The sequence below is a fragment of the Lepus europaeus genome, chromosome 2, assembly GCF_033115175.1.
Source record: "Lepus europaeus isolate LE1 chromosome 2, mLepTim1.pri, whole genome shotgun sequence".
Lineage (NCBI taxonomy): Eukaryota > Metazoa > Chordata > Mammalia > Lagomorpha > Leporidae > Lepus > Lepus europaeus.
Window position 1 is genome coordinate 171,921,348 of NC_084828.1, and position 15,914 is coordinate 171,937,261.

Below are 15,914 nucleotides of genomic sequence, written 5' to 3' on the forward strand. Positions count from 1 at the left end.
AAACATTGCCTAGAGAAATCGTCAAGTAAAAGCCACCTAAGGTACACTTGAATAAATAGTCTGATTAGATATGCTCTTACATTTTATCCTAAGTAGAAATACTATAGACCACAGTATACTGAAAATGATAAATAGTGTAATTAGCAATTTTAGGAACTAATATTCTTAGAAATATTTTAAAACTCTCTTAAGCAATATTTGAATCAAAGACAAAAAACAACATTCCAATGATATACTACAAATTGGCAGTAATAATCTCTGAATAGAAAACCAAACATTTAGACAACTAAAAAAGACATTACATCATCCACACACTTGCATTATTAAACCAGAAAGAAGAAAATCAATCACTTCTATCAAAATCTTGAAAAAAAAATCACAATAAGGAAAATGGAATTAAAATCCTAGTAAAAGAAACATACCAGTTAATAGATTTAAAAAGTGCTGTAAAAAATATGTCCTTAATACATGAAGCCAGGTGTTACTGATTTTTTAATCTAATAGCACCTAATTTTTTTTTATACAGACTAAAATGGGAAACTAATCACAAATTACTGAAAAGGAGGAGAAATAATCACAACTTGGGAAATAGAAAATTTACCGTAAAGCATATGCAAAGTTATAAAATCTAGGTGCATTCTTAGAAAAGTAGAAGTTAATTTAGTTACTAAGTGTTATTGAAATGTTTTAGAAAGAACATTCAGCAGTCATTTCTGGTTATAAATCCTTAATAAAGTAGAAATAAATGGAAAGTTTTTTTAAGATATATTTATCTTTTGAAAGGCAGAATGAGAGAGAGAGAGAGAAAGAGAGAGAGAGAGAGAGAGATTGGTTGATTGATTGATTATTGGTCCATTAGTTCCCTTCCCAAATGGCCGCAATGACCAGAACTTAGACCAGGCTGAAGCCAGGAGCCAAGAACTCCATCCAGATCTTCTACATGTGTGTCAGGGCCCAATCACTTGGGTCGTCTTCCACTGCTTTCCCAGGGACATTAGCCAGAAGCTGGACCTGAAGTGTAGCAACTGGACTCAAACTAGCAGTTGTATGGTATGCCTGACATTGCAGGTAGTAGCATAGCCTACTGTGACACAATGCAGGCACTGAGAGCTTTGATACAATCTATTTCTCACTATCTCTCACACAAGCAAAGCATAAATACCCCCCACCCACAAACACACTCATATACACAGACATAAAATTTCTAGAAACAATAAAAGTGTGTAAGTACTACTATAATTTATTAGTATTGTGAATATACTGGCCAATACAATTAGTTAAGAGTATAAAATAAGATGTAAATATTGAAAGAAAACATTATTATTATTGTTTGGTGATACACCTAGAAAATACATGGGGAGATATTGTGGTACGTGGGTTTAGCTACCACTGTGACACCAACATCACACATCAGAGATCTGGTTCAAGTCCCAGCTGCTTCTCGTCTCACTCAACTCTCTGTTGATGTGCCTGGGAAAGCATCAAAAGATGGCCCCAGTGCTAGGGCCCCTGCACCCATGTAGGGCACCAGGATGGAGTCCCTGTATCCTGGCTCTGGCTTGGCCTAGACCAGGCCATGGCAGACATTTGAGGAATTGATCAGGGGATGAAACATCTCTCTGTCCCTCTCTCTCTGTCACTCTGATTTTCGAATACATACATACATAAAAATCTTTTTTAAAAAGAAAAAGAAAGCACATGAGGGGAGAAAAAGAAGAAACTAGTTACAAAAAATGGTTACAAAATTACTCTACTAATATTCATCTACACAATAACAAATTAGGAAATAGGGAGAAGAGAGAGATCCACATCAGGGGCAAGAGACACTGCCCCTTAGCACAAAGTTAGTGTGTAACTGACCCAAGAAGTCCTTAGAATTCTACTTAAGGGTATCACAGAAGACTGGAATAAAGCAGGACACTTAACTGGTCTTAGATAAGAAGACTCAAGCACTCAAGACATCAGTATTCCCTACCATGATCCTTACACTTTAATTTCAAAGGGTTTTATAGGAGGCTTCTCAGATATTAGTATATATGTAAGTTTGTAGGTGGTTGGGATGGGGACTGTGTGTGTGTGTGTGTAAGACAATGAGAGACTGGAGGAGACAGAGAGGAGAAGAGAGGGAGGGAAAGGGAGTGAAAGGGGGGGGAGGGGAGGGAAGAGGAGGGATGAGAACATAAATGTACGTAATGAGAAGAAACAAATTAATATAACAAAATAGATACAGCAGAAGGGGAGGGCATTAGGCAGAGCTGTTAAAAAGCTGCTTCGGATGACCACATTCCACATCACAGTGCCGGTTCCAGCTCCACTTAAATTTCTGTTGTCTACTAATGCACACCCTAGGAGGCCACAGGGGATGCCTCAAGTAGTTGAGCCCCTGTCGCCAGCAGAGGAGACAGGACTGAGTTCTGGACCCCTGGCTTTGGCCTCTCCCAACCCAGAGTTGCTGTTGCAGGCATCTGGGGAGTGATGAGAAGATGGAAGATCTCTGTCTGTCTCTCTGCTTCTGCCTTTCAGGTAAATATATTTTTAAGTAAAGAGAATACCTTCTAATATTTATTTTAATGTGACAAGGAATAAAGTATTCTATATAATACACTATATAAAGTGTAATTATTTGATTTTAATGTTGGAAGACAGAAAAATTAATGAAATAAACTTAGATTTCCAGGTCTGATCTAGAAAAAATGTTACAGCAAGTAAATAAAAAGAATGTTATTTCAAACAACTGGTGCAATTGTCTGTGTTTGGAGAAAAAGAAAATATGCAGTATCTATCTCCCTCTTTAAACCAAAAGACAGTTATACTAAATTATTAAATGTCATAAAATATTTAAAAATAACTCAAAGAAAGCACAAGTGATTTATTTGCATCTTCCTTGAAAGGAGCAAACATGACTAACTATAAACTAAATTCCAGAAAAAGTATTACATCTGACATAAATGCTAAAAAAATTATACCAAATACAGACTTTAGAAAAAGAGTGATAACAAATATATTATAGAAGTAAATTCTTGTATTATAGGTAAAATCATATTTCAGGCAAGGAATTTTTATAAATTATAAGAAACAGGGGCACTCTTTGAGGAAAAAATAGTCAAAATATGCAAAGTCAGCACAGCAAGAAAGGAAGTACAGTGGCAAATGATGATGAGAAAAATATATTGAATTTCACTAGTAACAATGCAAATAAGATAAGTTGGCACATTTTCCATAAATAAATATCTTAATATCTACAAAATTTAAAAGTTTGTTCATATTTAAATAAGCCAATTAAAAAGAATATTTGAGGCAATGTGGAAAAGTTTAATATAAACTTGGAATTAGATTATAATAAGGAATTACTAATTGTGTTGTGTTTGATGATGATATTGTGGTTCTATAAAGAAGTAACCTTATATGTTGAAAGCACAAAGTGAAAATTTGAGAATGACATGGAGTGATGTCAGATTTCTTTTAGAATACATCAGGAAGAGTAGAAGAAACTAAAAAATGGCAATATGTTAATGTATCTAATGCTGGCTTGTGTGCAGGTACATTTTCCTATTCCTTTGACAGATGTGTCCTTGGATTTTCCACAATAGGAAGTGAAATAGGATAACCCGCTGCTATACAGTGTAGACCACCATGTAAAGAAGTGGGCACTTTCTTGACCCCACTAGTAAGCTGAAATGGGGTGCCCGTTTGTTAACTCACATTCTGGTCGCATGTTGGCAACCCTCAATAAAACTCTGCTTTCGCAGCTGCTGGGGTAGCACCCAGTTCTGGTGACCATCCACACTGTTGCACTACTTCTGCTCAGTACCCATGAGCACATCCTTCTCGCTGGTCACTAGCTACTGTGCTTCCTCCAGGCTCCCTCTTGAATGATTTCAGTTCATTCTTGTCCACACCTTTACATGGAAAGTACTGACCTACTGGAGAGGCACAAGTGATAACCAGGTGTACAGAGAGGAAAGGTTAGCGTTTACAGTCCCCTCCCTCCAGCATGGGGAGCTGCTTTGGCCTTCCACTTCATCCTGTTAACAGTGATGGTAGCAATGATGTAGCCAACTTGTTAAGATTGCACATACAACTTATATAACAGTCTCTGGCATGTAAAAAGGGTCTGATAAGCCAACCCTAACATTACTCATATAAATATACCTCTAATTCTTATTTTCATACAATCGAGGGCCTGCTTGATATCTCCACAGGCATCTATATAGATGTCCAACTTTAATTTTTCACGTTACTCCTAAATGTGGTCATCTTTCCGTGACATTTATGCCAGCAATTAATACAATCCAGTTTGTTTTTGCGAGGAAGAAATCTATTGCATTAGTTTCCTCTTGCTGCAGTAGCGAATTCCCACAAACTTTGTGGCTTGAAAGAATACAAACTTATTTTCTAACAATTCTGGAGGTCAGAGGTCTGAATTGGGTCTCACTGAGATAAACTCAAAGTATTGGCAGGACTGAATCCTTCTGGAGGATCTAGGGGAGGAGAATCTGTCTCCTGGCCCTCTTTAGCATTTAGAGGTTGCTCAGGTTCCTAGGTTCAATGCCCTTTCCTCCATCTTCAAAAACAACTGTATGATACCCTCTAATCTCTCTCCAACTATAACTCTTAACTTTATTAAAAAAAGTTTAAAGCATTTTCATTTATTCTATTTTTACTTATTTGAAAGACAGAGAGGAAGAGGGAGAGAGAGAGAGAGACGGAGAGACAGAGAGGGAGAGAGGGAGAGAGAGATCATCTATCAGCTAGTTAATGCCTGGATCAGATGCCTGCACTGTAGGCAGAAGCTTAGCACACTACACCAAAGCACCAGCCCTTATCTTATACCTTTTTTAAAAAATAGAAAATTATACAGTACATTAGCATGATCTGTGCAATAAAACTCTAGAACTTTTTCTCCTCTCCAGCTAAAACTTAGTACCCATTAATCAAGTTTCCCCAAACCCACCAACTCTTCTCTCTTTCTCAGTCTCTGGGAGCAATCATTAGTTTGTAACTTCTATGCGCTCACTTTTGCTTTATGTACACAAATGAGTGAGGTCATATGACCTTTGTGTTTCTGTGCTTGGCTTACAACACTCAACATAGTGACCTCCAGTTCTATAGTTTATGTGGCAAATGGCATGATTTTATGCATTTTTATAACTCAGTAGTATCACATGGATATATATTACCATATTTTCTTAATACATTAATCTATTGATGGACATAGGTTGTTCCCATTTCTTGGCTATTACAAATAGTGCTGCAATAAACGTGAGATGCTACAGTCTCTCAGATACACTAATTTCATTCCCATTGGCTATACACCTGGGTAAATTTACTGGATCGTGTAATAATTCTATTTAAATTTTTTGAGGAAACTGCATAGTGTTTTCCACATAGAATAGTAATTTACATTACCAAAATGGTTATCTTTTTTCCACATCCTCAGTAGCACTTTTTATCTTTTGTCTTTTCTGTACCAGACAGACCTCTTTTTTTTTTTTTTTTTGATAGGCAGAGTGGACAGTGAGAGAGAGACACAGAGAGAAAGGTCTTCCTTTACCTTTGGTTCACTCTCCAATGGCCGCCACTGCCAGCGCACTGCGGTCCTGCGCACAGCGCTGATCCCAAAGCAGGAGCCAGGTGCTTCTCCTGGTCTCCCATGGGGTGCAGGGCCCAAGGACCTGGGCCATCCTCCACTGCACTCCCGGGCCACAGCAGAGAGCTGACCTGGAAGCGGGGCAGCCAGGACAGAATCCGGAGCCCCGACTGGGACTAGAACCTGGTGTGCCGGCGCCGCAAGGTAGAGGATTAGCCTATTTAGCCGCGGCACCGGATAATAACCAATCCAGCTGAAGTGAGCTGATATCTCATTGTGAATTGATTTGCAATTTTTGATGATTCATGATATTGAGCTTTTTTCATGTATCTGTTTGCAATGTATATCTTCCTTCCAGAAATGCTTGCTTTGGTCTACTGCTCATTTTCTAAATTGAACTATTTGGTTGTTTGTTATTGTTTGCTTTTTGCTTCTGGGTTGTTTGGTAGCTTCTATTCTTATGTTCTCCTTTTCTACAAATAAAGAAGTTTTGTGATTATATTAACCCCCAGGATAATCCAGGGTAATCTACTTATTGTAAGGGCAGCAGATTAGCAATGTCAATTCCCTCTTGCCACATAAAGTAATATATTCACAGGTTCTGAAGATTAGTGAACAGAGTTCTTTAGAGGGCAATTTCTTTCTGCCAGGAATAGCTGATTTCTCCTTATTTCTGACTTAAAACCCACATCAAGTCCTGACGTTTTTGGATTTTTTTTCTTGTTTATGTTTTTACACCATTTTAGGTTGGTAGTAAAACTGAGCATAAAGTACAGATATAGTCCATACCCCATCCACACATTGTAACTTTTCATCATTAATACCCTCCACCAAAATGATGCACTCATTTTAATTAATGAATCTACCTTGATTCATTATTATTACCCAATGCTTAGGTTTCCCACAAGGGTTCATTCCTGGTGTTGTACAGTCTGTGAATACAGACAAATTTCTAATGACGTGCATCCTGAATTACAGGATCATACAGAAGTCTGTCCCTGCTCTGCAAATGCTCTGTGCTCTGCCTGTGGGTCCCTCCCTCACCCTCAACCTCAGGCAACCACTGAGACTTTCACTGTTTCCACAGTTTCACCTTTTCCAGAATGTCATACAATCGGGATCACACATTGTATAGTGTTTTTAGACTGAGTTCTTCCACTTAATAATGTATATTTGTAATTTTCCCATGTCTTTTCATGACTCGGCATCTTATTTTTTATCATAAATAACATTTGTCTCAAACTCTATTTATTTATCCACCCACTAAAGGACATTTTGATTGTTCCCGCGTTTTGGCAAACACGAATGAAGCTGCCATAAGCATCTATCACACCAGCAGCATAAATAAAAAAGATGGTATGATTACCACCTAAATAGCAGCAGAAGAAGCATTTATGATAAAAATGGAATAAGAGGTATAGAACAATACAGCTCCACATAATGAAGGATAAATATGACAGACCCACAGCCGAAAGTATGTGGAATGGGGAAAATGTGAAAGCATTTCCTCTAAGATCTGGAATCAGACAATGATGTCCATTCTCACTGCTCTAATCCAATGAAGTACTAAAAGTTTTAGCCAGAGCCAATAGGCAAGATAAAGAAACTAAAAGGCAAACAAATTTGAAAGTGGGAACTCAAATTGTCCCTGTTTTTAGATTAGATGATTTTATATAGGGAGAAATCTGGAGGTTCTGCCAAGATACTATTAGAACTGATAAACAAAATCAATAAATTCACAGTATACACAAACAACATGAGCATTTTATGTACACCAACACTGAGCTCCCCGAGAAATAAAGCGCAAGAGCAATGTCATTCATAACAGCTAAGAAGATCTACCTTGGAATGAATTTAAACAAGGTTGGAAAGAATTCTACAATCAAAATGACAAAAATTCAATGAAAGAAATTGAAGAAGACACACAAAAATGTCATGACCTTCCATGTGCATAGATTGAAAGAACTAGTATTATTAAAATGCCTATATCACCAACATAAATTTAGATATTCAGTGCAATCCCTGCCAGAACACCAATGATATTCTTCACAGAGCTAAGCAAAACAATCCTAAAATTCATATGAAAGCACAAAAGGTCCCAAACAAGCAAAATAATTCTGAACAAAGAACAAAGCTGGAAGAATCACAATACCATATTTCAAGATATACTGCTGAGCCATTCCAACCCAAAGATCAGGGTACTTGCATAAAAACAGACAGAAAGGCCAATGAAACATAACTGAGATTCCAGAAGTTAATCCACTCATCTAAAGCCAAATGATCTCTGACAAAGTCATCAAAAAACATCCACTGGAAGAAGGACAATCTCTTTAGTAAATGGTGTTTGGAAAACTGGATATGTATATGTAGTAGACTGAAACTTTACCACTATTGTACATTCTACATACACATACTCACAAAATCAACTAAAATGGAGAAAAATAGAAATATAAGACCTGAAGTTATGAAACTACTAGAAGAAAACAGAGGGAACATTCCAAGATAATGGCATAGGCAAGTGCTTTTGTGGGTAGGACCCCAAAACATAGGCAACAAAGGCAAAATTAGACAAATGGGATTATGTCAATCTAACAGTGAAACAAAGAATAAACAAAGTGAAGAGACATCAGAGAGACTGGAATAAAAACATTTGCGAGCTGTTCATCTGACAAAAGATTAATATCCAGAGTATTTAAGGAATTCAGAAAACTCACAAGCAATTCAGTTAAGAAGTGAGCAATGGATCTGAATAGACATTTCTCAGGAGGGGTAATATAAATGGACAACAAATACATGAGAAAAATTCAAATAGCTCTAGCCCTCAGGAAAATGCAAATCAAAACTGCAATGAAGTATTATCTCACTCTAGTTAGAATAACTGTTACCAAAATGAAAAAGACTAAAAAATGCTGGTGAGGATGTGGAGAAAGGGAAACTATCAAACCTGTTTTGCAAATGAAAATTAGTAACAGCCATTCTGTATGGGGATTTCTTAAAACACTAAGGACAGATCTATGATAGGACCTAGCTTTCGGACTTCTGAATAGGTATCTGAAGGAAATGATACCAGCACTCCCATACTCACTGCAGCACTCTTCACAATAATCTACATATGGAATCAACCTGGATGTCCCTTCTGTGGATGAATGGGTAAGGAAACTGTGGTTTATATGCACAATGGAACATCCTTCAGCCATGAAACAAAGAATGAAATTCTGATACTTGCAGAAAAGTGGATGAAAAGGGAGAGGATTATGTCAAGTGAAATTAGACAAACACAGCCATGCTTTCTCACTGTAGTTAAAAAATATAGTTTATCTACACTGTGGACCTTATTATAGGTTGGAAAAGAGATTGGAGAATAGGGGTAGGTTAAATTTGTGTACCAAAACAGACGGAGAGCAGCAACAAGTTCTAGTGTTTTATAGCACAGTGGGATGACAATAGTTCAATATAACCTATTCTGTACCGTACAAAGAACTGGAAGAGGGGAGCTGCTAAACTCCAAGTGCAGAGAATAGATAAGAAAATGTAAAGGCAAAATGTTTGGCTTCATTGGTTTATACTGAGTGTATGTGTTGAAAAAAGGCACTGTTCCCAATAAATATTCAAATATTGCCTATTAATAAAAAATTAAAGATAATAATTTTAAAAACTTTTTAAGACTATGATCTCTCTCAAGAGAAAACAGGTGCCAGAAGCATCCTCTCCAAGAGGGGGGAATATATATACCCTCCACGTGGCTATCCTCCATTGCTCTGATCTCATGTCAGCTCTCCACATTGGCCAAACTCTACAGAAAGCCGAGGACATGGGAGCTCTGTTGCTCAACCCAGGCATCTTCCCAAGACAAAGAGAACAGTGGACATGGGTGAGACATTTTTTTGCAAGGGCAAACAGAACATGTGTGTTCCAGGTAGGGGACAGAATAAGTGAACAGGAGTTAGAGGGTCCATCCTGAAAAGTAATGATGCATATGCCTGAACAAGGAGAAACAAGGACAGCATGGAAAACAGCCAGATATTAAAATCCATGAACATGAATTCTTGCATGTCTTCTTCAATTTCCTCCACCAGTTTTTAAAAATTTTAACTATAGAGCTCTTTCACATCCTTGTTTAAATACGAGTTTTAGTCAATGAGAAGCTACAGCAGGTTTTTGAACAGGGAAATGAGATTTAAAAATGGCCTCATGAAAATTATGTTGGCTCTTGTGTGCAGGTTAATGGAAATTTGGGAAGTTCCAGTCCAGTCTTGAATAAATGTCAACATCCAGTCTAGCTTGATAGCCTCCAAAGTAGAAAATAAATGTTTTAAACTGCTGTGGTTACCTGTATCTAAGTATTTATTTATTATTTATTTATTTTTGATAGAGTTAGACAGTGAGAGAGACAGAAAGGTTTTCCTTCTGTTGGTTCACCTCCCAAATGGCCGCGATGAATGGAGCTGTGCTGATCTGAAGCCAGGAGCCAGGTGCTTCCTCCTGGTCTCCCATGTGGGTGCAGTGGCCCAAGCACTTGGGCCATCCTCCATGTTCCCCCCCCCCCCCCGGCCACAGCAGAGAGCTGGATTGGAAGAGGAGCAACCGGGACAGAATCCGGCGCCCATATAGGATGCTGGCGCCGCAGGTGGAGGATTAACCAAGTGAGCCATGGCGCCAGCCCCTATCTAGGTATATTTGAACAATAATCACTTTACAATTTGAGGCAACTTTTTTTTTCAGGAGATTTTCAAAGGATAAGAACCACTTTAAGGTTGTGGATATAAATTGCCAAATTACCCTTCCATAACTTGTATCGATTTATAGTCCTCACCAATAGCTATGGAAGTGTCAGTTTTCCCAATGGCTATGGTCACTGATTTTCTTTTCCTACCTGATAGGTCAATGCACATTCCTTCCACGAACCTTGTAATGTCTCACAGACATCTCTTTCACCATACTTTTTTTTTGTATTTTTCACCTATTTATGTGTTCGTCCTAAGTCATCAGGAGTATTTCACTTCGATTCAACTTGGGAATCTTTGAGAGCCAAAGTAAACAGAGCATCTCAGAGGGGAAGGAGATGAAAGAGATGATATTCTTAGGGCGAAACTGAAAAGCTATATCGAATAAATGCATGGACTTGATCAGCAAAAGGAGTTCACTAAAATACATCATATAAAACATCAAGGAAGGGGCGGAGCCAAGATGGCGGATAGTGAGGACATGGGCCGTAGTTTGGGAAAATAAAGTTTCATAAAAGTGGAATTACTGTAGCCTCAGGAAAAGACTCAAGAAAAAAGCTGCAGAGGAAACACTTCCGGATCTAGTGGATGTGACACAGAGGACCTACAGGGAGCCCACCGCGTGGAAACCACCGCGTGGAAACTCAACCACGGGAGAGGAGCCGCAGACTCTCCCCAGCGCGGGAACGGGAGGGAGGTAAGACAAAGACAGCAGAAACCCGAGACATTGGGGGGGGGGGAGCAGAGGCCTCTCTTGTCACTCAACCAGCAAAACAAAGAGCGCCATTTTACATATCTAAAGCGCAGCCACAAACTCAGTAACTTCGGAATTTGGTGAAACTTGAGAACACATTGAGGGCTGCATAAACTCTTTGTGTGGTCCCAGGGGTAGATCAAACGAATACTCACAGAGGCCAGATTTCAATTACCCTCAATTTCACTCAGCCATTCGGGATTACTTCCCAACTGAGTCAAAAAAAAAAAAAAAAAAAAAAAAGAGAGAGAGAGAGAGAGAGAGCAATCCAGTAAGGAGCAAGGGAGTAAACAATCTGGGTGAGTCGCTTTTTGCACAGCCTTAAACCTGAAGAATCAAGCAGAGCTCTCTGGCCACACCCATCACAGCCACTAAGGATCCATCAAAGCAGACAGCCCACTTAGAGGCATAGTATAACGAGAAAAAAAACACCACAGCAAAAAAAAAAAAAAAAAAAAAAAAAAAAACCACCATAAATTATCTCCAACATGCCAAACAACAAACGTAGAAGCCGAGGTAACAAGAGCAAGGAAGACACTATGATGCCTCCAAATGAACAAGACACTCCAATCCAAGATTATGAAGATGAAGAGATAGAGGAAATGCAGGAAGCAGATCTCAAAAAATTGATAAGAACATTAAGAAGTTCTCAAAAACAAATTCTTGAACTACAGAAATCCTTAATGGATAAGATTGAAAATCTCTCTCGTGAAAATGAAATATTAAGGAGGAATCAAAATGAAATGAAACAACTAGTAGAACATGAAACCGTGATAGTGACAAAAAACCACAACGAAATGAAGAACTCAATAGATCAAATGACAAACGCATTAGACAGCCTTAAAAACAGAATGGGTGAAGCAGAAGAGAGAATATCGGAATTACAAGACAGAGAACAGGAAAGGAAACAGTCAAATCAAAGAAAAGAAGAAGAAATCAGAAATCTAAAAAATACTGTCAGGAATCTACAGGATACTATTAAAAAACCCAACATTCGGGTTCTAGGAGTTCCTGAAGGCATGGAGAGGGAGAAAGGATTAGAAGGCCTTTTTAGTGAGATACTAGCAGAAAATTTCCCAGGTTTGGAGAAGGACAGAGACATCCTAGTACAAGAAGCTCATAGAACCCCTAATAAACATGACCAAAAGAGATCCTCACCACGACACGTCGTAATCAAACTCAACACAGTGAAACACAAAGAAAAGATCCTAAAATGTGCAAGAGAGAAACGCCAGATTACTCTCAGAGGATCTCCAATTAGACTCACAGCTGACTTCTCATCAGAAACCCTACAAGCTAGGAGAGAATGGCGAGATATAGCCCAGGTACTAAGAGAGAAAAACTGCCAGCCCAGAATATTATATCCACCAAAGCTCTCATTTGTGAATGAAGGTGAAATAAAGACCTTTCACAGCAAACAGAAACTGAAAGAATTTGTCGCCACTCGTCCAGCCCTGCAAAAGATGCTTAAAGATGTCTTACATACAGAAACACAGAAACACGGTCACCAATATGAAAGAAGGTAAAGGAAGGAAACCTCACAGCAAAAGATCACAGGAGTCTCAAACCATGTATTAGAAAAAATCTTTGGCAAATGACAGGGCAAAGTTACTCCTTCTCAATCGTCACATTGAATGTTAATGGCTTGAACTGTCCAGTTAAAAGACACCGATTGGCGGATTGGGTTAAAGAACAAAACCCATCTTTTTGCTGCTTACAAGAAACTCATCTTTCCAATAATGATCCATACAGGCTGAAAGTGAAAGGCTGGAAAAAAATATACCATGCCAACAGAAATGAAAAAAGAGCGGGCGTAGCCATCTTAATATCGGACAACATAAACTTTACCACAAAAACTGTTAGGAGAGACAAAGAGGGGCACTATTTAATGATTAAGGGATCCATTCAACAGGAAGATATAACGATTATCAATGTATATGCACCTAATTACAGGGCACCAGCTTATTTAAAAGACTTGTTAAGGGACTTAAAGGGAGACTTAGACCCCAATACAATAGTACTGGGGGACTTTAATACTCCACTTGCAGAGATAGACAGATCAACAGGACAGAAGATCAACAAGGAGACAGTAGATTTAAACCACACTATAGCCCAAATGGATCTAACAGATATCTACAGAACATTTCATCCTACATCTAAGGACTTTACATTCTTCTCAGCAGTACATAGAACCTTCTCTAGGATTAACCATATACTAGGCCATAAAGCAAGTCTCAGCAAATTCAAAAGAATTAAAATCATACCATGCAGCTTCTCAGACCACAAAGGAATGAAATTGGAAATTAGCAACTCAGGAATCCCTAGAACACGTGCAAACACATGGAGATTGAACAACATGCTCCTGAATGAACAATGGGTCATAGAAGAAATTAAAAGAGAAATCAAAAATTTTCTGGAAGTAAATGAGGATAAAAGCACAACATACCAAAACCTCTGGGATATAGCAAAAACAGTGTTAAGAGGAAAGTTTATATCAATAGGTGCCTACATCAAGAAATTGGAAAGGCACCAAATAGATGAGCTTTCAAGTCATCTCAAGGATCTAGAAAATCTGCAGCAAACCAAACCCAAACCCAGTAGGAGAAGAGAAATAATTAAAATCAAAGAAGAAATCAACAGGATTGAATCCAAAAAAAATTACAAAAAATCAGCCAAACGAGGAGCTGGTTTTTTGAAAAAATAAGCAAAATTGACACCCCATTGGCCCAACTAACTAAAAAAAGAAAAAACCCAAATCAATAGGATCAGAGATGAAAAGGGAAACATAACAACAGACACCACAGAAATAAAAAGAATCATCAGAAATTATTACAAGGACTTGTATGCCAGCAACAGGGAAATCTATCAGAAATGGACAGATTCTTGGACACATACAACCTACCTAAATTGAGCCAGGAAGACATAGAAACCTAAACAGACCCATAACTGACACAGAAATTGAAACAGTAATAAAGGCCCTCCCAACAAAGAAAAGCCCAGGGCCTGATGGATTCACTGCTGAGTTCTACCAGACATTTAGAGAAGAACTAACTCCAATTCTTCTCAAACTATTCAAAACAATCGAAAAAGAGGGAATCCTCCTAAATCCTTTCTATGAAGCCAGCATCACCTTAATTCCTAAGCCGGAAAAAGATGCAGCATTGAAAGAGAATTACAGACCAATATCCCTGATGAACATAGATGCAAAAATACTCAATAAAATTCTGGCCAATAGAATGCAACAACACATCAGAAAGATCATCCACACAGACCAAGTGGGATTTATCCCTGATATGCAGGGATGGTTCAACGTTCGCAAAACAATCAATGTAATACACTACATTAACAGACTGCAGAAGAAAAACCATATGATTCTCTCAATAGACGCAGAGAAAGCATTTGATAAAATACAACACCCTTTCATGATGAAAACTCTAAGCAAACTGGGTATGGAAGGAACATTCTTCAATACAATCAAAGCAATATATGAAAAACCCACGGCCAACATCCTATTGAATGGGGAAAAGTTGGAAGCATTTCCGCTGAGATCCGGTACCAGACAGGGATGCCCACTCTCACCACTGCTATTCAATATAGTTCTGGAAGTTCTAGCCAGAGCTATTAGGCAAGAAAAAGAAATTAAAGGGATACAAATTGGGAAGGAAGAACTCAAACTATCCCTCTTTGCAGATGATATGATTCTTTATTTAGGGGACCCAAAGAACTCTACTAAGAGACTACTGGAACTCATCGAAGAGTTTGGCAAAGTAGCAGGATATAAAATCAATGCACAAAAATCAACAGCCTTTGTATACACAGGCAATGCCACGGCTGAGGAAGAACTTCTAAGATCAATCCCATTCACAATAGCTACAAAAACAATCAAATACCTTGGAATAAACTTAACCAAGGATGTTAAAGATCTCTATGATGAAAACTACAAAACCTTAAAGAAAGAAATAGAAGAGGATACCAAAAAATGGAGATATCTTCCATGCTCATGGATTGGAAGAATCAATATCATCAAAATGTCTATTCTCCCAAAAGCAATTTATACATTCAATGCAATACCAATCAAGATACCAAAGACCTTCTTCTTAGATCTGGAAAAAATGATGCTGAAATTCATATGGAGTCACAGAAGACCTCGAATAGCCAAAGCAATCTTGTACAACAAAAACAAAGCCGGAGGCATCACAATACCAGATTTCAGGACATACTACAGGGCAGTTTTTATCAAAACAGCATGGTACTGGTACAGAAACAGAAGGATAGACCAATGGAACAGAATAGAAACACCAGAAATCAATCCAAACATCTACAGCCAACTTATATTTGATCAAAGATTCAAAACTAATCCCTGGAATAAGGACAGCCTATTCAATAAATGGTGCTGGGATAATTGGATTTCCACTTGCAGAAGCTTGAAGCAAGACCCATACCTATCACCTTACACAAAAATTCACTCAACATGGATTAAAGACTTAAATCTACGACCCGAAACCATCAAATTATTAGAGAGCATTGGAGAAACCCTGCAAGATATAGGTACAGGCAAAGGCTTCTTGGAAAAGACCCCAGGAGCACAGGCAGTAAAAACCAAAATTAACATTTGGGATTGCATCAAATTGAGAAGTTTCTGTACTTCAAAAGAAACAGTCAGGAAAGTGAAGAGGCAACCGATAGAATGGGAAAAAATATTTGCAAACTATACTACAGATAAAGGGCTGATAACCAGAATCTACAAAGAAATCAAGAAAATCCACAACAACAGAACAAACAACCCACTTAAGAAATGGGCCAAGGACCTCAATAGACATTTTTCGAAAGAGGAAATCCAAATGGC